We start from the raw sequence: 23,640 nt of genomic DNA on the forward strand, positions 1-23,640 counted from the left end.
CTCTTCCCTATATAGTACAGTATGCCTGACCAGGGCCTATAGAGATGGCATCCTCTTCCCTATATAGTACAGTAACCTGACCAGGGTCTATAGAGATGGCATCCTCTTCCCTATATAGTACAGTAACCTGACCAGGGTCTATAGAGATGGCATCCTCTTCCCTATATAGTACAGTAACCTGACCAGGGCCTATAGAGATGGCATCCTCTTCCCTATATAGTACAGTAACCTGACCAGGGCCTATAGAGATGGCATCCTCTTCCCTATATAGTACAGTATGCCTGACCAGGGCCTATAGAGATGGCATCCTCTTCCCTATATAGTACAGTAACCTGACCAGGGCCTATAGAGATGGCATCCTCTTCCCTATATAGTACAGTAACCTGACCAGGGCCTATAGAGATGGCATCCTCTTCCCTATATAGTACAGTAACCTGACCAGGGCCTATAGAGATGGCATCCTCTTCCCTATATAGTACAGTAACCTGACCAGGGTCTATAGAGATGGCATCCTCTTCCCTATATAGTACAGTAACCTGACCAGGGCCTATAGAGATGGCATCCTCTTCCCTATATAGTACAGTAACCTGACCAGGGCCTATAGAGATGGCATCCTCTTCCCTATATAGTACAGTAACCTGTCCAGGGCCTATAGAGATGGCATCCTCTTCCCTATATAGTACAGTAACCTGACCAGGGCCTATAGAGATGGCATCCTCTTCCCTATATAGTACAGTAACCTGTCCAGGGCCTATAGAGATGGCATCCTCTTCCCTATATAGTACAGTAACCTGACCAGGGTCTATAGAGATGGCATCCTCTTCCCTATATAGTACAGTAACCTGTCCAGGGTCTATAGAGATGGCATCCTCTTCCCTATATAGTACAGTAACCTGACCAGGGCCTATAGAGATGGCATCCTCTTCCCTATATAGTACAGTAACCTGACCAGGGCCTATAGAGATGGCATCCTCTTCCCTATATAGTACAGTATGTCTGTCCAGGGCCTATAGAGATGGCATCCTCTTCCCTATATAGTACAGTAACCTGACCAGGGTCTATAGAGATGGCATCCTCTTCCCTATATAGTACAGTAACCTGACCAGGGCCTATAGAGATGACATCCTCTTCCCTATATAGTACAGTAACCTGACCAGGGCCTATAGAGATGGCATCCTCTTCCCTATATAGTACAGTAACCTGACCAGGGTCTATAGAGATGGCATCCTCTTCCCTATATAGTACAGTAACCTGACCAGGGTCTATAGAGATGGCATCCTCTTCCCTATATAGTACAGTAACCTGACCAGGGCCTATAGAGATGGCATCCTCTTCCCTATATAGTACAGTAACCTGACCAGGGCCTATAGAGATGACATCCTCTTCCCTATATAGTACAGTAACCTGACCAGGGCCTATAGAGATGGCATCCTCTTCCCTATATAGTACAGTAACCTGACCAGGGCCTATAGAGATGGCATCCTCTTCCCTATATAGTACAGTAACCTGACCAGGGCCTATAGAGATGGCATCCTCTTCCCTATATAGTACAGTAACCTGACCAGGGCCTATAGAGATGGCATCCTCTTCCCTATATAGTACAGTATGTCTGACCAGGGTCTATAGAGATGACATCCTCTTCCCTATATAGTACAGTAACCTGACCAGGGCCTATAGAGATGGCATCCTCTTCCCTATATAGTACAGTAACCTGACCAGGGTCTATAGAGATGGCATCCTCTTCCCTATATAGTACAGTAACCTGACCAGGGCCTATAGAGATGGCATCCTCTTCCCTATATAGTACAGTAACCTGACCAGGGTCTATAGAGATGGCATCCTCTTCCCTATATAGTACAGTAACCTGACCAGGGTCTATAGAGATGGCATCCTCTTCCCTATATAGTACAGTAACCTGACCAGGGCCTATAGAGATGGCATCCTCTTCCCTATATAGTACAGTAACCTGACCAGGGCCTATAGAGATGGCATCCTCTTCCCTATATAGTACAGTAACCTGACCAGGGCCTATAGAGATGGCATCCTCTTCCCTATATAGTACAGTAACCTGACCAGGGCCTATAGAGATGGCATCCTCTTCCCTATATAGTACAGTAACCTGACCAGGGTCTATAGAGATGGCATCCTCTTCCCTATATAGTACAGTATGTCTGACCAGGGCCTATAGAGATGGCATCCTCTTCCCTATATAGTACAGTAACCTGACCAGGGTCTATAGAGATGGCATCCTCTTCCCTATATAGTACAGTAACCTGACCAGGGCCTATAGAGATGGCATCCTCTTCCCTATATAGTACAGTATGCCTGACCAGGGCCTATAGAGATGGCATCCTCTTCCCTATATAGTACAGTAACCTGACCAGGGCCTATAGAGATAGCATCCTCTTCCCTATAAAGTACAGTAACCTGACCAGGGCCTATAGAGATGGCATCCTCTTCCCTATATAGTACAGTAACCTGACCAGGGCCTATAGAGATGGCATCCTCTTCCCTATATAGTACAGTAACCTGACCAGGGCCTATAGAGATGGCATCCTCTTCCCTATATAGTACAGTAACCTGACCAGGGCCTATAGAGATGGCATCCTCTTCCCTATATAGTACAGTAACCTGACCAGGGCCTATAGAGATGGCATCCTCTTCCCTATATAGTACAGTAACCTGACCAGGGCCTATAGAGATGGCATCCTCTTCCCTATATAGTACAGTAACCTGACCAGGGTCTATAGAGATGGCATCCTCTTCACTATATAGTACAGTATGTCTGACCAGGGTCTATAGAGATGGCATCCTCTTCCCTATATAGTACAGTAACCTGACCAGGGCCTATGGATACATTTTTATTTATTTATTTATTTTATTTCACTTTTATTTAACCAGGTAGGCCATTTGAGAACAAGTTCTCATTTACAACTGCGACCTGGCCAAGATAAAGCAAAGCAGTGCGACACAAACAACAACACAGAGTTACACATGGAGTAAATAAATGTACAGTCAATAATACAGTAGAAAATCTGTATTCAGTGTGTGCAAATGAAGTAAGGAGGTAAGGCAATAAATAGGTCAATAGTGGCAAAGTAATTATAATTTAGCAATAGGGTGCACTACTGTTAACCAGGGTCTATAGGGAATAGGGTGCACTACTGTTGACCAGGGCCTATAGGGAATAGGGTGCACTACTGTTGACCAGGGCCTATAGGGAATAGGGTGCACTACTGTTAACCAGGGCCTATAGGGAATAGGGTGCACTACTGTTAACCAGGGCCTATAGGGAATAGGGTGCACTACTGTTGACCAGGGCCTATAGGGAATAGGGTGCACTACTGTTAACCAGGGCCTATAGGGAATAGGGTGCACTACTGTTAACCAGGGTCTATAGGGAATAGGGTGCACTACTGTTGACCAGGGTCTATAGGGAATATGGTGCACTACTGTTGACCAGGGCCTATAGGGAATAGGGTGCACTACTGTTAACCAGGGCCTATAGGGAATTGGGTGCACTACTGTTAACCAGGGCCTATAGGGAATAGGGTGCACTACTGTTAACCAGGGTCTATAGGGAATAGGGTGCACTACTGTTAACCAGGGTCTATAGGGAATAGGGTGCACTACTGTTGACCAGGGTCTATAGGGAATAGGGTGCACTACTGTTAACCAGGGTCTATAGGGAATAGGGTGCACTACTGTTAACCAGGGTCTATAGGGAATAGGGTGCACTACTGTTAACCAGGGCCTATAGGGAATAGGGTGCACTACTGTTGACCAGGGCCTATAGGGAATAGGGTGCACTACTGTTAACCAGGGCCTATAGGGAATAGGGTGCACTACTGTTAACCAGGATCTATAGGGAATAGGGTGCACTACTGTTAACCAGGGTCTATAGGGAATAGGGTGCACTACTGTTAACCAGGGTCTATAGGGAATAGGGTGCACTACTGTTAACCAGGGCCTATAGGGAATAGGGTGCACTACTGTTAACCAGGACCTATAGGGAATAGGGTGCACTACTGTTGACCAGGGCCTATAGGGAATAGGGTGCCATTTGGGAAACATCCAGAGACCAAAGCCTCCTGTTGTTGTGAGGATGGCCTCTTGTTTCTGTTTATCTATACGGTATAATGTGTATTTTTAAATAATGTTAATTTAGTTAATCTACAGTTCATGTTTTTTGTGATATATTGAGAAATATATTATGTGTAAATGAGTTTAGATTTAAAATGGTTGCAAATAGCCAATGGGATTTGTATGCAGGGGGTTGAGTTATTTGAATTAACAAATGACAATGGGGTTTCCGTTCTTGCATTGAAGTGATTGGATGAAAAGAGCGGTTAAAGTTCAATGATGTAATGGAGAGTTGGGCTGAAGACACTGTAGAGAGAAGTCGACTGGAATGTGTTTTAATAAGGAGAACATGAAATAGGGAAAGGGGAGATACCTAGTCAGTTGTACAACTGAATGCCTTCAACTGAAATGTGTCTTCCACATTTATCCCAACCCCTCTGAATCCACGGCACCCTGGGATCAGCGGGGTTAACTGCCTTGCTCAGGGGCAGAACGACAACGTTTTTACCTTCGTCAACTCGGGGATTTGATCCAGCAACCTTTCGGTTATGGGCCCAACAATCTGAACACCAGGCTACCCGCTCTAACCACCAGGCTACCCGCTCTAACCACCAGGCTACCCGCTCTAACCACCAGGCTACCCGCTCTAACCACCAGGCTACCCGCTCTAACCACTAGGCTACCCGCTCTAACCACCAGGCTACCCGCTCTAACCACCAGGCTACCCGCTCTAACCACCAGGCTACCCGCTCTAACCACCAGGCTACCCGCTCTAACCACCAGACTACCCGCTCTAACCACCAGGCTACCCGCCCTAACCACTTGGCTACCTGCTCTAACAACTAGGCTACCCGCTCTAACCACCAGGCTACCCGCTCTAACCACCAGGCTACCCGCTCTAACCACCAGGCTACCCGCTCTAACCACCAGGCTACCCGCTCTAACCACCAGGCTACCCGCTCTAACCACCAGGCTACCCGCTCTAACCACCAGGCTACCCGCTCTAACCACCAGGCTACCTGCTCTAACCACCAGGCTACCTGCCAACACATACATCTGTTCTGTTTATTTTAAGTACGCTTCTGAGTCTTCAGTAAAAGATCCCAGCATCTTAGGATGCAACAGTTCTAGTGTACAGCCTAGTGTACAGCCTAGTGGACAGCCTAGTGTACAGCCTAGTGGACAGCCTAGTGTACAGCTTAGTGGACAGCCTAGTGTACAGCCTAGTGGACGGCCTAGTGTACAGCCTAGTGGACAGCCTAGTGGACAGCCTAGTGTACAGCCTAGTGGACAGCCTAGTGTACAGCCTTGCTCACTGATGTATTTAACCTGTTAGGGCTAGGGGGCAGTATTTGCACGGCTGGATAAAAAAAATGTACCCGATTTAATCTGGTTACTAATCCTACCCAGTAACTAGAATATGCATATACTTATTATATATGGATAGAAAACACTCTAAAGTTTCTAAAACTGTTTGAATGGTGTCTGTGAGTATAACAGAACTCATTTGGCAGGCAAAACCCTGAGACATTTTCTGACAGGAAGTGGATACCTGATGTGTTGTATTACCTTTAAACCTATGCCATTGAAAAACACAGGGGCTGAGGAATATTTTGGCACTTCCTATTGCTTCCACTAGATGTCACCAGCCTTTACAAAGTGTTTTGAGTCTTCTGGAGGGAGATCTGACCGAACAAGAGCCATGGAACGATGATGGCCCATTAGACACCTGGCGCGCGAGTTCATGTTGGGTACCCTCGTTCCAATACGTTATAAAAGAGTATGCATTCGTCCACCTTGAATATTATTCATGTTCTGGTTAAAAAAGGCCCTAATGATTTATGCTATACAACGTTTGACATGTTTGAACGAACGTAAATATATTTTTTCCCCTCGTTCATGAAGTGAAGTCCGGCGTGCTTAGATTTTTGGACATAAATGATGAGCTTTTTTGAACAAAACTACATTCGTTATGGACCTGTGATACCTGGAAGTGACATCTGATGAAGAGAATCAAAGGTAATGGATTATTTACATAGTATTTTCGATTTTAGATCTCCCCAACATGACGACTAGTCTGTATCGCAACGCGTATTTTTCTGGGCGCAGTGCTCAGATTATTGCAAAGTGTGATTTCCCAGTAAGGTTATTTTTAAATCTGGCAAGTTGATTGCGTTCAAGAGATGTAAATCTATAATTCTTTAAATGACAATATAATATTTTACCAATGTTTTCTAATTTTAATTATTTAATTTGTGATGCTGACTTGACTGCCGGTTATTGGAGGGAAACGATTTCCTCAACATCAATGCCATAGTAAAACGCTGTTTTTGGATATAAATATGAACTTGATAGAACTAAAAATGCATGCATTGTCTAACATAATGTCCTAGGAGTGTCATCTGACGGAGATTGTAAAAGGTTAGTGCATCATTTTAGCTGGTTTTATGGTTTTGGTGACCCTGTCTTTGAATTGACAAAACATTACACACAACTCTTGTAAATGTACTGTCCTAACATACTCTAAATTTATGCTTTCGCCGTAAAACCTTTTTGAAATTGTAAAACGTGGTTAGATTAAGGAGATGTTTATCTTTCAAAGGGTGTAAAATAGTTGTATGTTTGAAAAATTTGAATTTTGACATTTATTTGGATTCAAATTTGCCGCTCTTGAAATGCACCTGCTGTTGATGGAGTGCACCACGGGGGGGACGCCTGCGTCCCACCTAGCCCACAGAGGTTAACAGAGTGGAGGGGCTCCAAGTGGCCTTCCTCTGAAAGTATGTACAACCAACTACAGTCATAACACAGTGTTGTCTGAGGAGTCATGACACAGTGTTGTCTAAGGAGTCATGACACAGTGTTGTCTGAGGAGTCATGACACAGTGTTGTCTGAGGAGTCATGACACAGTGTTGTCTAAGGAGTCATGACACAGTGTTGTCTGAGGAGTCATGACACAGTGTTGTCTGAGATGTCATGACACAGTGTTGTCTGAGATGTCATGACACAGTGTTGTCTGAGATGTCATGACACAGTGTTGTCTGAGATGTCATAACACAGGAGGAGTTAGTGGTGCACGCTGTGTGAGACCTCTGTCTGTCTGTCAAATCAAATTTATTTATATATCCCTTCGTACATCAGCTGATATCTCAAAGTGCTGTACAGAAACCCAGCCTAAAACCCCAAACAGCAAACAATGCATGTGAAAGAAGCATAGTGGCTAGGAAAAACTCCCTAGAAAGGCCAAAAACCTAGGAAGAAACCTAGAGAGGAACCAGGCTATGAGGGGTGGCCAGTCCTCTTCTGGCTGTGCCGGGTGGATATTATAACAGAACATGGTCAAGATGTTAAAATGTTCATAAATGACCAGCATGGTCAAATAATAATAATCATAGTAGTTGTCGAGGGTGCAACAAGCACGTCCGGTGAACAGGTCAGGGTTCCATAGCCGCAGGCAGAATAGTTGAAACTGGAGCAGCAGCACGGCCAGGTGGACTGGGGTTTGCAAGGAGTCATCATGCCAGGTAGTCCTGAGGCATGGTCCTAGGGCTCAGGTCCTCAGAGAGAAAGAAAGAAAGAAAGAGAGAAAGAGAGAATTAGAGAGAGCATATTTAAATTCACACAGGACACCGGATAAGACAAGAGAAATACTCCCGATGTAACAGACTGACCCTAGCCCCCCAACACAAACTACTGCAGCATAAATACTGGAGGCTGAGACAGGAGGGATCAGGAGACACTGTGGCCCCATCCGATGAAACCCCCGGACAGGGCCAAACAGGCAGGATATAACCCCACCCACTTTGCCAAAGCACAGCCCCCACACCACTAGAGGGATGTCTCCAACCACCAACTTACCGTCCTAAGACAAGGCCGAGTATAGCCCACAAAGATCTCCGCCACGGCACAACCCAAGGGGGGGGGCGCCAACCCAGACAGGAAGACCACGTCAGTGACTCAGCCCACTCAAGTGACGCACCCCTCCCATGGACGGCATGGAAGAACACCAGTACGCCAGTGACTCAGCCCCTGTAATAGGGTTAGAGGCAGAGAATCCCAGTGGAGAGAGGGGAACTGGCAAGGCAGAGACAGCAAGGGCGGTTCGTTGCTCCAGCCTTTCCGTTCACCTTCACACTCCTGGGCCAGACTATACTTAATCATAGGACCTACTGAAGAGATAAGTCTTCAGTAAAGACTTAAAGGTTGAGACTGAGTCTGCGTCTCTCACATGGGTAGGCAGACCATTCCATAAAAATGGAGCTCTATAGGAGAAAGCCCTACCTCCAGCCGTTTGCTTAGAAATTCTAGGGACAATTAGGAGGCCTGCGTCTTGTGACCGTAGCGTACGTGTAGGTATGTACCGCAGGACCAAATCGGAAAGATAGGTAGGAGCAAGCCCATGTAATGCTTTGTAGGTTAGCAGTAAAACCTTGAAATCAGCCCTTGCCTTAACAGGAAGCCAGTGTAGGGAGGCTAGCACTGGAGTAATATGATAACATTTTTGGGTTCTAGTCAGGATTCTAGCAGCCGTATTTAGCACTAACTGAAGTTTGTTTAATGCTTTATCCGGGTAGCCGAAAAGTAGAGCATTGCAGTAGTCCAGCCTAGAAGTAACAAAAGCATGGATACATTTTTCTGCATCAGTTTTGGACAGAAAGTTTCTGATTTTTGCAATGTTACATAGATGGAAAAAAGCTGTCCTTGAAACAGTCTTGATATGTTCTTCAAAAGAGAGATCAGGGTCCAGAGTAACGCCAAGGTCCTTCACAGTTTTATTTGAGACGACTGTACAACCATCCAGATTAATTGTCAGATTCAACAGAAGATATCTTTGTTTCTTGGGACCTAGAACAAGCATCTCTGTTTTGTCCGAGTTTAAAAGTAGAAAGTTTGCAGCCATCCACTTCTTTATGTCTGAAACACAGGCTTCTAGCGAGGGCAATTTTGGGGCTTCACCATGTTTCATTGAAATGTACAGCTGTGTGTCGTCCGCATAGCAGTGAAATTTAACATTATGTTTTCAAATGACATCCCCAAGAGGTAAAATATATAGTGAAAACAATAGTGGTCCTAAAACGGAACCTTGAGGAACACCGAAATTTACAATTGATTTGTCAGAGGACAAACCATTCACAGAGACAAACTGATATCTTTCCGACAGATAAGATCTAAACCAGGCCAGAACTTGTCCATGTAGACCAATTTGGGTTTCCAATCTCTCCAAAAGAATGTGGTGATCGATGGTATCAAAAGCGGCACTAAGGTCTAGGAGCACGAGGACAGATGCAGAGCCTCGGTCTGACGTCATTAAAAGGTAATTTACCACCTTCACGAGTGCAGTCTCAGTGCTATGATGGGGTCTAAAACCAGACTGAAGCGTTTCGTATACATTGTTTGCCTTCAGGAAGGCAGTGAGTTGCTGCGCAACAGCTTTTTCAAAATATTTTGAGAGGAATGGAAGATTCGATATAGGCCGATAGTTTTTTAAATAATTTCTGGGTCAAGATTCGGCTTTTTCAAGAGAGGCTTTATTACTGCCACTTTTAGTGAGCTTGGTACACATCCGGTGGATAGAGAGCCGTTTATTATGTTCAACATAGGAGGGCCAAGCACAGGAAGCAGCTCTTTCAAATCAAATCAAATCAAATCAAATTTATTTTTATATAGCCCTTCGTACATCAGCTGATATTCTCAAAGTGCTGTACAGAAACCCAGCCTAAAACCCCAAACAGCAAGCAAAGCATGTGAAAGAAGCACAGTGGCTAGGAAAAACTCCCTAGGAAAAACTCCCTAGAAAGGCCAAAAACCTAGGAAGAAACCTAGAGAGGAACCAGGCTATGAGGGGTGGCCAGTCCTCTTCTGGCTGTGCAGGGTGGATATTATAACAGAACATGGTCAAAATGTTAAAATGTGAAAATGTTCATAAATGACCAGCATGGTCAAATAATAATAATCATAGTAGTTGTCGAGGGTGCAACAAGCACGTCCGGTGAACAGGTCAATGTTCCATAGCCGCAGGCAGAACAGTTGAAACTGGAGCAGCAGCACGGCCAGGTGGACTGGGGACAGCAAGGAGTCATCATACCAGGTAGTCCTGAGGCATGGTCCTAGGGCTCAGGTCCTCCGAGAGAAAGACAGAAAGAGAGAATTAGAGAGAGCATATTTAAATACACACAGGACACCGGATAGTAGTTTAGTTGGAATAGGGTCCAGTATGCAGCTTGAGGGTTTGGAGGCCATGATTATTTGCATCATTGTGTCAAGAGATATAGTACTAAAACACTTTAGTATCTCCCTTGATCCTAGGTCCTGGCAGAGTTGTGCAGACTCAGGACAATGGAGCTTCGGAGGAATACCCAGATTTAAAGAGGAGTCCGTAATTTGCTTTCTAATGATCATGATCTTTTCCTCAAAGAAGTTAATACATTTATTACTGCTGAAGTGAAAGCCATCCTCCATTTGCGAATGCTGCTTTTTAGTTAGCTTTGCGACAGTATCAAAAAGACATTTCGGATTGTTCTTATTTTCCTCAATTAAAATGGAAAAATAGGATGATCGAGCAGCAGTGAGGGCTCTTCGATACTGCACGGTACTGTCTTTCGAAGCTAGTCGGAAGACTTCCAGTTTGGTGTGGCGCCATTTCCGTTCCAATTTTCTGGAAGCTTGCTTCAGAGCTCGTGTATTTTCTGTATACCAGGGAGCTAGTTTCTTATGACAGATGTTTTTAATTTTTAGGGGTGCAACTGCATCTAGGGTATTGCGCAAGGTTAAATTGAGTTCCTCGGTTAGGTGGTTAACCTCTATGGGCTGGGTGGGACGCAAGCGTCCCACCCGTGGTGCACTCCATCAACAGCAGGTGCATTTCAAGAGCGGCAAATTTGAATCCAAATAAATGTCAAAATTCAAATTTTTCAAACATACAACTATTTTACACCCTTTGAAAGTTAAACATCTCCTTAACTGATTTTTGTCTTCTGACGTCCTTGGGTAGGCAGAGGGAGTCTGGAAGGGCATCAAGGAATCTTTGGGTTGTCTGAGAATTTATAGCACGACTTTTAATGCTCCTTGGTTGGGGTCTGAGCAGATTATTTGTTGCAATTTCAAATGCAATAAAATGGTGGTCCGATAATCCAGGATTATGAGGAAAAACATTAAGATCCACAACATTTATTCCATGGGACAAAACTAGGTCCAGGATATGACTGTGGCAGTGAGTAGGTCCAGAGACATGTTGGACAAAACCCACTGAGTCGATGATGGCTCCGAAAGCCTTTTGGAGTGGGTCTGTGGACTTTTCCATGTGAATGTTAAAGTCACCAAAAATTAGAATATTATCTCCTATGACTACAAGATCCGATAGGAATTCAGGGAACTCAGTGAAGAACACTGTATATGGCCCAGGAGGCCTGTAAACAGTAGCTATAAAAAGTGAGTGAGTAGGCTGCATACATTTCATGACTAGAAGCTCAAAAGACGAAAACGTCATTGTTTTTTTATTTGTAAATTGAAATTTGCTATCGTAAATGTTAGCAACACCTCCGCCTTTGCCGGATGCACGGGGGGTATGGTCACTAGTGTAACCAGGGGGTGAGGCCTCATTTAACACAGTAAATTCATCAGGCTTAAGCCATGTTTCAGTCAGGCCAATCACATCAAGATTATGATCAGTGATTAGTTAATTGACTATAACTGCCTTGGAAGTGAGGGATCTAACATTAAGTAACCCAATTTTGAGATGTGAGGTATCACAATCTCTTTCAATAATGACAGGAATGGAGGAGGTCTTTATACTAGTGAGATTGCTAAAGCGAACACTGCCATTTTTAATTTTGCCCAACCTAGATCGAGGCACAGACACGGTCTCAATGGGGAAAGCTGAGCTGACTACGCTGACTGTGCTAGTGGCAGACTCCACTAAGCTGGCAGGCTGGCTAACAGCCTGCTGCCTGGCCTGTACCCTATTTCATTGTGGAGCTAGGGGAGTTAGAGCCCTGTCTATGTTCGTAGATAAGATGAGAGCACCCCTCCAGCTAGGATGGAGTCCGTCACTCCTCAACAGGCCAGGCTTGGTCCTGTTTGTGGGCGAGTCCCAGAAAGAGGGCCAATTATCTACAAATTCTATCTTTTGGGAGGGGCAGAACACAGTTTTCAACCAGCGATTGAGTTGTGAGACTCTGCTGTAGAGCTCATCACTACCCCTAACTGGGAGGGGGCCAGAGACAATTACTCGATGCCGACACATCTTTCTAGCTGATTTACATGCTGAAGCTATGTTGCGCTTGGTGACCTCTGACTGTTTCATCCTAACATCGTTGGTGCCGACGTGGATAACAATATCTCTATACTCTCTACACTTGCCAGTTTTAGCTTTAGCCAGCACCGTCTTTAGATTAGCCTTAACGTCGGTAGCCCTGCCCCCTGTCGGTAGCCCTGCCCCCTGTCTGTCTGTCTGTCTGTCTGTCTGTCTGTCTCAGTTCTCTGTGTCTCTGCTTTTCTAGACCAGGATGTTTTAAGCTAACACTAAATTCACCAACATATTTAGCAAAATCCACAATTCCCCCCATATTACGCAGAAACCAATCAATGTGCTACTGCCAGAGGTTTTACAAGTCTCAAGTAAGTCTCAAGTCAAGACCGTCAAGTATTCGCAACAAAGCACCCTTCACTCATGCTGCCAAACATACCCTCGTAAAACTGACCATCCTACCGATCCTCAACTTCGGTGATGTCATTTACAAAATAGCCTCCAACACTCTACTCAACAAATTGGATGCAGTCTATCACAGTGCCATCCGTTTTGTTACCAAAGCCCCATATACTACCCACCACTGCGACCTGTATGCTCTCGTTGGCTGGCATTCGCTTCATATTCGTTGCCAAACCCACTGGCTCCAGGTCATCTACAAGTCTTTGCTAGGTAAAGCCCCGCCTTAGCTCACTGGTCACCATAGCAGCACCCACTCGTAGCACGCGCTCCAGCAGGTATATCTCATTGGTCACCCCCAAAGCCAATTCCTCCATTGGCCGCCTTTCCTTCCAGTTCTCTGCTGCCAATGACTGCAAAAATCTCTGAAGCTGGAGACTCTTACCTCCCTCACTAGCTTTAATTACTTTGCCACCATGGCCTATTTATTGCCTTACCTCTCTTATCCTACCTCATTTGCACATGCTGTATATAGATTTTTCTACTGTATTATTGATTGTATGTTTATTCCATGTGTAACTCTGTGTTGTTGTATGTGTTGAACTGCTTTGCTTTATCTTGGCCAGGTCGCAGTTGCAAACTTGTTCTTAACTGGCCTACCTGGTTAAATTAAGGTGAAATAAATCAAATCAAGTCAAGTCTCAAGTCCTAAACAAGTCATAATGTGCACTTCACCAAATGTAATACCATTTCATATTTTGAACAAGAGTAATAGTATATCACATTTACGCAAATCATGAATGCTTTTAAAAAATATCTATATATTTATTACTTTCCAAATAAACGTTATATTTCCATGGAAATACATGGGTAGCCATGAGAAAGCCCCCCCCAATAGGAATCGACTATCGAGGATCGCTATGGGGCGATGTAGGCTTGTACACAATCGCCCAACCTTAACACACACACACACACACACACACACACACTCTGTGTGGTAACAGTATGCTAACGTATGTCAATGGTTTTAGGAACAGCAGTAACATCAGGCAGGATTCAGGCTACCAGCTGCCTAGCCAGTTGTAGCGCAATCTTGGGTGCAATGATCACGTTCCCTCACTGACTGACTGTGCGGAGGCTCATTGATTTAACGTTACGTTAGACTACGTTATACACCAGTAAAGTAATAAAATATATAGCTGTCGGCTATATTAGCCACGACTTACCGTTCTTTGTGCAGCTTCAAATGTCGAAATTGTTGCGCCTCTGTAATTTTCTTCCCGCATTTTTTGCAAGTTGCAATCCGTTTTTTGTTGTGACAGCGTCGTCTTTATATTCGAAAATAATAATTTTGGGTATCATCTTTCCAAGGACTCCATCTGAATTCACTCTCCGACGTTCCTCTGCACTGCCACGCACAACTTTTTCTGATTCAAACTGTAATACATTAAATGAAGAGTTGATGCGCTGTACACTTTTTTTAATAGCATAATTTTTATTATTTGGGCTTCGGGGAGGGTATCAAGTCAGGTCGAGTCATAAGGCTCAAGTCCAGGTCAAGTCACGAGTCATTGGTGTTAAAGTCAAAGTCGAGTTGCAAGTCATTGTATTTGTGACTCATGTCCAAGTCATGTGACTCGAGTCCACACCTCTGGCTACTGTCGCATAAAACAGTCAAATCACCATAATGTTACCGCATAAAACAGTCAAATCACCATAATATTACCGCATAAAACAGTCAAATCACCATAATATTACCGCATAAAACAGTCAAATCACCATAATATTACCGCATAAAACAGTCAAATTACCATAATATTACCGCATAAAACAGTCAAATCACCATAATATTACCGCATAAAACAGTCAAATCACCATAATATTACCACATAAAACAGTCAAATCACCATAATATTACCGCATAAAACAGTCAAATTACCATAATATTACCACATAAAACAGTCAAATCACCATAATATTACCGCATAAAACAGTCAAATTACCATAATATTACCGCATAAAACAGTCAAATCACCATAATATTACCGCATAAACCTGTCAAATTACCATAATATTACCGCATAAAACAGTCAAATCACCATAATATTACTGCATAAAACAGTCAAATTACCATAATATTACCGCATAAAACAGTCAAATCACCATAATGTTACCGCATAAAACAGTCAAATTACCATAATATTACCGCATAAAACAGTCAAATCACCATAATATTACTGCATAAAACAGTCAAATTACCATAATATTACCGCATAAAACAGTCAATCACCATAATATTACCGCATAAAACAGTCAAATTACCATAATATTACCGCATAAAACAGTCAAATCACCATAATATTACCGCATAAAACAGTCAAATTACCATAATATTACCGCATAAAACAGTCAAATCACCATAATATTACCGCATAAAACAGTCAAATCACCATAATATTACCGCATAAAACAGTCAAATTACCATAATATTACCGCATAAAACAGTCAAATCACCATAATATTACCGCATAAAACAGTCAAATTACCATAATATTACTGCATAAAACTTTCAGATCACCGCACTACACAATTTTAACCAATCACCGCTCTGCATAAAATGGTTCAATCAAGCCACATGCTAACAAACCTCCCCCCCATTGGACAAAAATCTGTGCTAATTGCCATGTGGAATGTTAGAATTGCTGCTGCAAAATCAAGCTTTTTTGCTGGCAGATATCACACAAAAAAATGCTGGGAAATCCTGGAGGGACCGCCTACCACTCTCTAGCTGGTGAGCATACCAATCAACAACCACTGTTAAACTCTAGAGATTCCCATCCTGAACTGAGAACACAGTAGGCAGTCTATAGCAAGAGACTATAGGTCCAAAGACAAGCAAACAAACAACATGTCTGCTGGCCACTTTAATACATGGAACACTAATCACTTTAATAATGTTTACATATCTTGCATTACTCATCTCATATGGGGTTGGGGGGAAAATGAAATGGTCCTGATGGGCGATTTTAAACTGGGATTGGTTATCTCTAAGGCCAGAAGAGGACTGTGCAATACATGACATTTTACTCAAACTATAAATGCAAGTCACAAAACACAATCCCAAAGACATCTCTAAGTCAACACTTATTGATGTTATTCTAACAAACAATCTGCATAAATACTCGGCCGTTGGGATTTTCGCTAATGATTTTAGTGATCATTGTGCAGCTGCTTGCGTTAGAGATACCAAAGTGCCCTCTCGGTTCATTGGCAAATAACATTTTAGGCAGTTTTGTGAGCAGGCATTCCTGCATGAACTTTATGCATGCGATTGGGATAGGATTGAGCTTATTCCAGATATTCTCTCCTATTTTCATTCCATGTTTTCTACTATCTGTGATAAACACGCCCCTCTCAAAAAGTACCGGGTAAGAAGTAGAGACAATCCCTGGTTTACAGGAGAATTATCTGATTGGTTCTAGAAATACACAATGGACCAAAGCCAGAAGGGTAATTCTCAGACTGAATGGCAGTTATTCAGGGCACTGAGAAAGAAGTGCACCTTGTTAATACGGAAATGCAAATCTAGCTTCAATTACAAATCTACCAAGGCAAACCTCAATAACTCAACGGAATTATGGAAAACCATTTAAATCCATGAATGATAACACTAACTCCTCTGGTCTTCCGTTGAAATTGAATTCAAATTCAATGGGTTTGACGGACAAGAATAAACTGCTTGACATGTTGTTTAATGAGCATTTTGCTAAAGCTGGACATGTATTTGATAATGAACTCCTCTTTCCCAACATCTCAAATGAGGCTGTGAATGAAACCGCCGCGTGCCGGCCAATGGCTCATCTATCTACAGCTTTCAGAAGTTAGACCTCAAATCTAATGATATTAAGAAAGCAGCTGGCCCGGATGAAATAAACCCATATTTGAAAACGTTGGTGCAGATATTATTGCTGCCCTTCTCACTCATATATTAAATCTTTCCTTGGCGAGTAATACTATTCCAAAAGTCTGGAAAGCAGCCTATGTCACACCTTTACATAAAGGTGGAAATCCGTCCCAGTTTGATACAGATTCTGCTGTATTATTTAATTAATTGTTGTTGCCAACAGGGTGTTTCGGAATATTTGTATTCTGTTACAGGCTTCCTTTTTATTTTCACTCTGCAAGTTAGGTTAGTATTGTGGAGAAACTGTAATGTTGTTGATCCGTCGTCGGTTTTCTCCTATCACAGCCATTAAACTCTGTAGCTGTTTTAAAGTAACCATCGGCCTTATGGTGAAATCCCTAAGCGGTTTCCTTCCTGTCCTGCAGTTTAGAAGGACGACCTTATCTTTGTTGTGTACATCATCATCTGCATAATTAACTTAAAAGAGCAACTGCCCCCTAAAAAGTAACTTCTCATTGTGAAAATGGCCTATATGGGATCGATATGAGTCAGAAACATTTATTTGTTGTGTGTCAAAAGTGACTACAATGTTTAAATAGGATAATTTTGGTCATAAAGTCAGTCATGTCTAAAACAGAGATTACGAGATGACGGGGAAAAAATGGTGTGTCACAGAATGAAGGGTACAGTAACAGCTGGCAGTCAGTTTGGTTTGACAGTCCATATCCTTATGGGGTTAGTTAGGGACCATCAGTACATTACACAATGTACATGGGACATTGTCAATAGCTCCAAATTTCAATGACTTAAAAATCTCAAAACCCAACTATAAAACTGTAGAAATTCATAAAAAATATTGAAAGCCATTTGAGACAGCTAAAATATGTAAATATTGTCTCATTTACATTGTTTAATTCATTGACGGCCCCTAACTATACTCAGAGATAGGCTATCCAAAGCTAAACCAACTTTCCCATGGTCGCATATCAGCTGGCTGAAGCTAATGGGCAAAAAATGATTTGTCTAACTCTTCCCACTTGTGAACACACAAAAGAGACACCCACATCAAACCACACCCACATCAAACCACACCCCACATCAAACCACACCCCACAAACACAATTCACAATTGAATTCAGTCATCATGGCCGCTAGCATTAAAATGTTAAATCTAAATAACATAATACAAAAATCCCAATCAAAATTTGTCCGTTTAATTTGCTGCAAATCAATTTATAACATTTTTGACATGCGTTTTTCTGGATTTTTTTGTTGTTATTCTGTCTCTCACTGTTGAAATAAACCTACCATTAAAATTATAGACTGATCATTTCTTTGTCAGTGGGCAAACGTACAAAATCATCAGGGGATCAAATACTTTTCCCCCCACTGTATAGGTGTTGTACTGTATATACACTACATTACCAAAAGTATATGGACACCTGCTCGTCGAACATCTCATTCCAAAATCATGGGCACTGCTATAACAGCCACCAATGTTCTTGGAAGGCTTTTCACTAGATATAGGAACATTGCTGCAGCTTCCATTCAGCCACAAGAGCATTAGTGAGGATCGGGCACTGATGATGGGCGATTAGTCCTGGCTCTCAGTTGGCATTCCAATGCATCCCAAAGGTGTTCGATGGAGTTGAGGTCAGGGCTCTGTGCAGGCAAGTCATGTTCTTCAACAAAATCATGTCAAACCATTTTTGTATGGACCTCGCTTTGTGCACGGGGGCATTGTCATGCTGAAACAGGAAAGGGCCTTCCCCAAACTGTTGCCACAAAGTTGGAAGCTCAGAATTGTCTAGAATGTCATTGTATGCTGTAGAGTTAAGATTTAAGGGAACTAAGTGGCCTGAACCATGAAAAACAGCTCCAGACCATTATTCCTCCTCCACCAAACTTTACAGTTGCCACTATGCAGTGGAAGTCACTGCACTCTTCAGTCAGGCCATTCTATAGCCAATGTTTGTTTAACGAGATTACAGGGCTGTGTGCTCGATTTCATGCACTTGTCAGCAACGGGTGTGGCTGAAATAGCCAAACCCACTAATTTGAAGGGATGTCCACATATATACATACATATATACATATACACATATATATGTGTATATATATATATATACACACACACACACACACACACACACACACACACACACACACACACACACACACACACACACAATATATATATATATATATATATATATATATATATATATATATATATATATATATATATATTTAACCAGGTAGGCCAGTTGAGAACAAGTTCTCATTTACAACTGCGACCTGGCCAAGATAAAGCAAAGCAGTGCGACACAAACAACAACACAGAGTTACACATTGGATTAAAGAAACGTACAGTCAATAACACAATAGAAAAATTCTATATACAGTGTGTGCAAATGAGGTAAGGTTAGGGAGGTAAGGCAATAAATAGGCCATAGTGGCAAAATAATTACAATTTAGCAATTAGACACTGGAGTGATAGATGTGCAGAAGATGGATTGGGAAGTAAAGATACTGGAGTGCAAAGGAGCCAAAAAAAACAAGAAAACAATATGGGGATGAGGTAGTTGTATGGGCTATTTACAGATGGGCTATGTACAGGTGCAATGATCTGTAAGCTGCTCTGAAGCTGATGTTTGAAGTTAGTGAGGGAGATATGAGACTCCAGCTTCAGTGAATTTTGCAATTCGTTCCAGTCATTGGCAGCAGAGAACTGGAAGGAAATGCGGCCAAAGTGGAATTGGCTTTGGGGCTGACCAGTGAAATATACCTGCTGGAGCACGTGCTACGGGTGGGTGCTGCTATGGTGACCAGTGAGCTGAGATAAGGTGGGGCTTTACCTAGCAAAGACTTACAGAAGACCTGGAGCCAGTAGGTTTTGCGACGAATTTGAAGCGAGGGAAAGCCACTGAGGGCATACAGGTCATAGTGGTGGGTAGTATATGGGGCTTTGGTGACAAAACGGATGGCATTGTGATAGACTGCATCCAATTTGATGAGTAGAGTGTTGGAGGCTATTTTGTAGATGACATCGCTGAAGTCAAGGATCGGTAGGATGGTCAGTTTTATAAGGGTATGTTTGGCAGCATGAGTGAAGGAGGCTTTTTCGCGAAATAGGAAGCCAATTCTAGATTTAACTTTGGAATGGAGATGTTTGATGTGAGTCTGGAAGGAGAGTTTACAGTCTAACCAGACACCTAGGTATTTGTAGTTGTCCACATATTCTAAGTCAGAACCATCCAGAGTAGCGATGCCAGACGGGCGGGCGGGTGCGAGCAGGTGCGGGCAGCGATCAGTTGAAGAGCATGCATTTAGTTTTGCTTGCATTTAAGAGCAGTTGGAGGCCATGGAAGGAGAGTTGTATGGCATTGAAGCTCGTCTGGAGGTTAATTAATAACACAGTGTCCAAAGAAGGGCCAGAAGTATACAGAATGGTGTCGTCTGCGTAGAGGTGGATCAGAGAATCCCCAGCAGCAAGAGCAACATCATTGATGTATACAGAGAAAAGAGTCGGCCCGAGAATTGAACCCTGTGGCTCCCCAATAGAGACTGCCAGAGGTCCGGACAACAGGCCCTCTGATTTGACACACTGAACTCTGTCTGAGAAGTAGTTGGTAAACCAGTCAAGGCAATCATTTGAGAAACCAAGGCTGTTGAGTCTGCCGATAAGAATGCGGTTATTGAGAGAGTCGAAAGCCTTGGCCAGGTTGATGAATACGGCTGCACAGTATTGTCTTTTATCGATGGTGGTTCTGATATTGTTTAGGACCTTGGTTGGTCATCTGTTTATTAACTTGGCTTTCGAAGACCTTATAAAGGCAGGGTAGGATAGATATAGGTCTGTAACAGTTTGGGTCTAGAGTGTCTCCCCCTTTGAAGAGGGGGATGACCTCAACAGCTTTCCAATCTTTGGGGATCTCAGACAATACGAAATAGAGGTTGAACAGGTTAGTAGTAGGGGATGCAACAATTGCGGCGGATAATTTTAGAAAGAGATTGTCCAGATTGTCTAGACCAGCTGATTTGTAGGGGTTCAGATTTTGCAGCTCTTTCAGAACATCAGCTATCTGGATTTGGGTGAAGGAGAAATGAGGGAGGCTTGGGCAAGTTGCTGTGGAGGGTGCAGAGCTGCTGACTGGGGTTGGGGTAGCCAGGTGGAAAGCATGGCCAGTTGTAGAAAAATGCTGATTGAAATTTTCAATTTTCGTGGATTTATCGGTGGTGATAGTGTTTCCTAGCCTCAGTGCAGTGGGCAGCTGGGAGGAGGTGCTCTTATTCTCCATTTACTTTACAGTGTCCCAGAGCTTTTTATAGTTTGTGCTACAGGATGCACATTTCTGTTTGAAAAAGCTAGCCTTTGCTTTCCTAACTGCCTGTGTATATTGGTTCCTAACTTCCCTGAAAAGTTGCATATCGCGGGGGCTATTCGATTTGAATGGGGCATGCTTATTTAAGATGCTGAGGAAATCACTTTTAAAGAATAACCAGGCATCCTCTACTGACATAATGAGGTCAATATCCTTCCAGGATATCCGGGCCAGGTTGATTAGAAAGGCCTGCTCGCTGAAATGTTTCAGGGAGCGTTTGACTGTGATGAGGGGGGGTCGTTTGACGGCGGACCCATTACGGACGCAGGCAATGAAGCAGTGATCGCTGAGATCCTGGTTGAAGACAGCAGAGGTGTATTTAGAGGGCAGGTTGGTCAGAATGATATCTATGAGGGTGCCCATGTTTACGGATTTGGGGTTGTACCTGGTAGGTTCCATGATAATTTGGGTGAGATTGAGGGCATCTAGCTTAGATTGAAGGACGGCCGGGGTGTTAAGCATGTCCCAGTTTAGGTCACCTAGCAGCACAAACTGTGAAGATAAATGGGGGGCAATTAATTCACATATGGTGTCCAGGGCACAGCTGGGGGCTGAGGGGGGTCTGTGACAAGTGACAACAGTGAGAGATTTATTTCTGGAAAGGTGGATTTTTAAAAGTAGAAGCTCAAACTGTTTGGGCACAGACCTGGACAGCATGACAGAACTCTGCAGGCTATCTCTACAGTAGATTGCAACTCCACCCCCTTTGGCAGTTCTGTCTTGGTGGAAAATGTTGCAGTTGTGAACGGAAATTTCCGTTTTTTTTGTGGCCTTCCTAAGCCATGATTCAGACACAACTAGGACATCAGGGTTGGTGGAGTGTGCTAAGGCAGTGAATAAAACAAACTTAGGGAGGAGGCTTCTAATGTTAACATGCATGAAACCAATGCTTTTACGGTTACAGAAGTCAACAAATGATAGCACTTGGAGAATAGGAGTGGAACTGGGGGCTACAGGGCCTGTTAACCTCTACATCACCAGAGGAACAAAGGAGGAATAGGATAAGGGTACAGCTAAAGGCTATAAGAACTGGTCGTCAAGTGCAGAGAATAAAAGGAGCAGATTTCTGGGCGTGGTAGAATAGATTCAAGGCATAATGTACAGACAAGGGTATGGTAGGATGTGAATACAGTGGAGGTAAACCTATGCGTTGAGTGATGATGAGAGAGGTTTCGTCTCTGGAGGCATCAATTAACGTAGGTGAGGCCTCCGCATGTGTGTAGGGTGGGACGAAAGAGCTCTCTAAGGCAGGCTGAGTGGGACTGGGGGCTCTACAGTGAAATAAAACAATAAGAACTAGCCGAGACAGCAGTAGACATGCATATTGACATTAGAGAGAGGCAGAAAGCAATCACAGGTTTTGATCAGGGGAGCTAAGACAACATCGGGTAAATGCCGATGAATGGGCAGAGCGGGTCAGTTAGGTACATACAGGACCTGAGTTTGAGGCTGGGGCCGACAGGTAAACAAAATGAGGTACCGTGTTATTGCAACAGTCCAGGGGGCATCAGCTGTGTAGCCGAGTGATCATAGGGTCAAAAGAGCAGCAATAGGTGAGTCAGGGAGCCGTGCGGTAGCAGGGGACACAGCGTTCAGAAAAGGTGGCGGGCCGGGGCTAGTAGCTGGTTCTTCAGCGACATCCTAATAGAATAGCCTGTTGAGACCACATCGGGCGATCACGTCGGCAGTCCAGGCGTGATGGATCGGCGGGGCTCCGTGTCGACAAGAAAGGGTCCAGGCCAATTGGTAAAGGAGGTATTGTAGCCCTAGAATTAGCTGGTATATGGGCCTAGCTTGAGGCTAGCTCAAGGCTAGCTGGTGCTTGCTACGGGACAGAGGTGTTAGCTAATAGTAGCCACTCGTTTGCAGCTAGCTAGCTAGCTAGGAGTAATGATCCAGTGTAATGATCCAGAGCGGCAGGAATCCGGTGATATGGTAGAGAGACGCAGTCCGATATGCTCTGGGTTGATATCGCGCTGTGCAAGACTGGCAGGTGATTGTCCGAGCTAAGGCTGGCTGATTCCGGGGAAAAAAGGCGAGGACCGCTAGCCGTTGCTAACAAAGACCAGTAGCTAGTTAGCTGGCTAGCTCCTGATGGAAGCTCCAGTTATAAGGAATAGAAATAGCAGATCTGTACCTCATTGGGTGAGGCGGGTTGCAGGAAAGTATATTTAGCTCGTAGATAGGAAGTGAGATTAAGATATATTCAAAAAATACCATTTACACGGGATAAGACACGGGATAAGACAAAGACAGATAAACACATCGTCCTGCTGCGTTGCCATCTTGGATTTAGAGATACATACTTTTTTACATACAGTGTATCACTCAGATATAGGACAGACACAGAACAAACTGCCTTTAGATTTTTTTGTGGGGTTGGACTATCTGTTGTTCCATATAGGGAATCAATTATGCAGTAATGCCAAATTCAATGTTTCACCCCCCCCCCCCAAAGTGTATTATTCATTTTTGTTACCTCAAGGGGTCTTAAAATTCTAAATCAAATAGCTAAATTATCCTTGATATGACCATCTTAAAACAATTCCATATGTTAGCTTAGAACCCACCTCACCCTGGCTTAGACAGGGCTTTGACTCTAGAGGTTAAGGGAGATGTTACC

The sequence above is a fragment of the Salmo salar genome, unplaced genomic scaffold (genome assembly GCF_905237065.1).
Source record: "Salmo salar unplaced genomic scaffold, Ssal_v3.1, whole genome shotgun sequence".
NCBI lineage: Eukaryota > Metazoa > Chordata > Actinopteri > Salmoniformes > Salmonidae > Salmo > Salmo salar.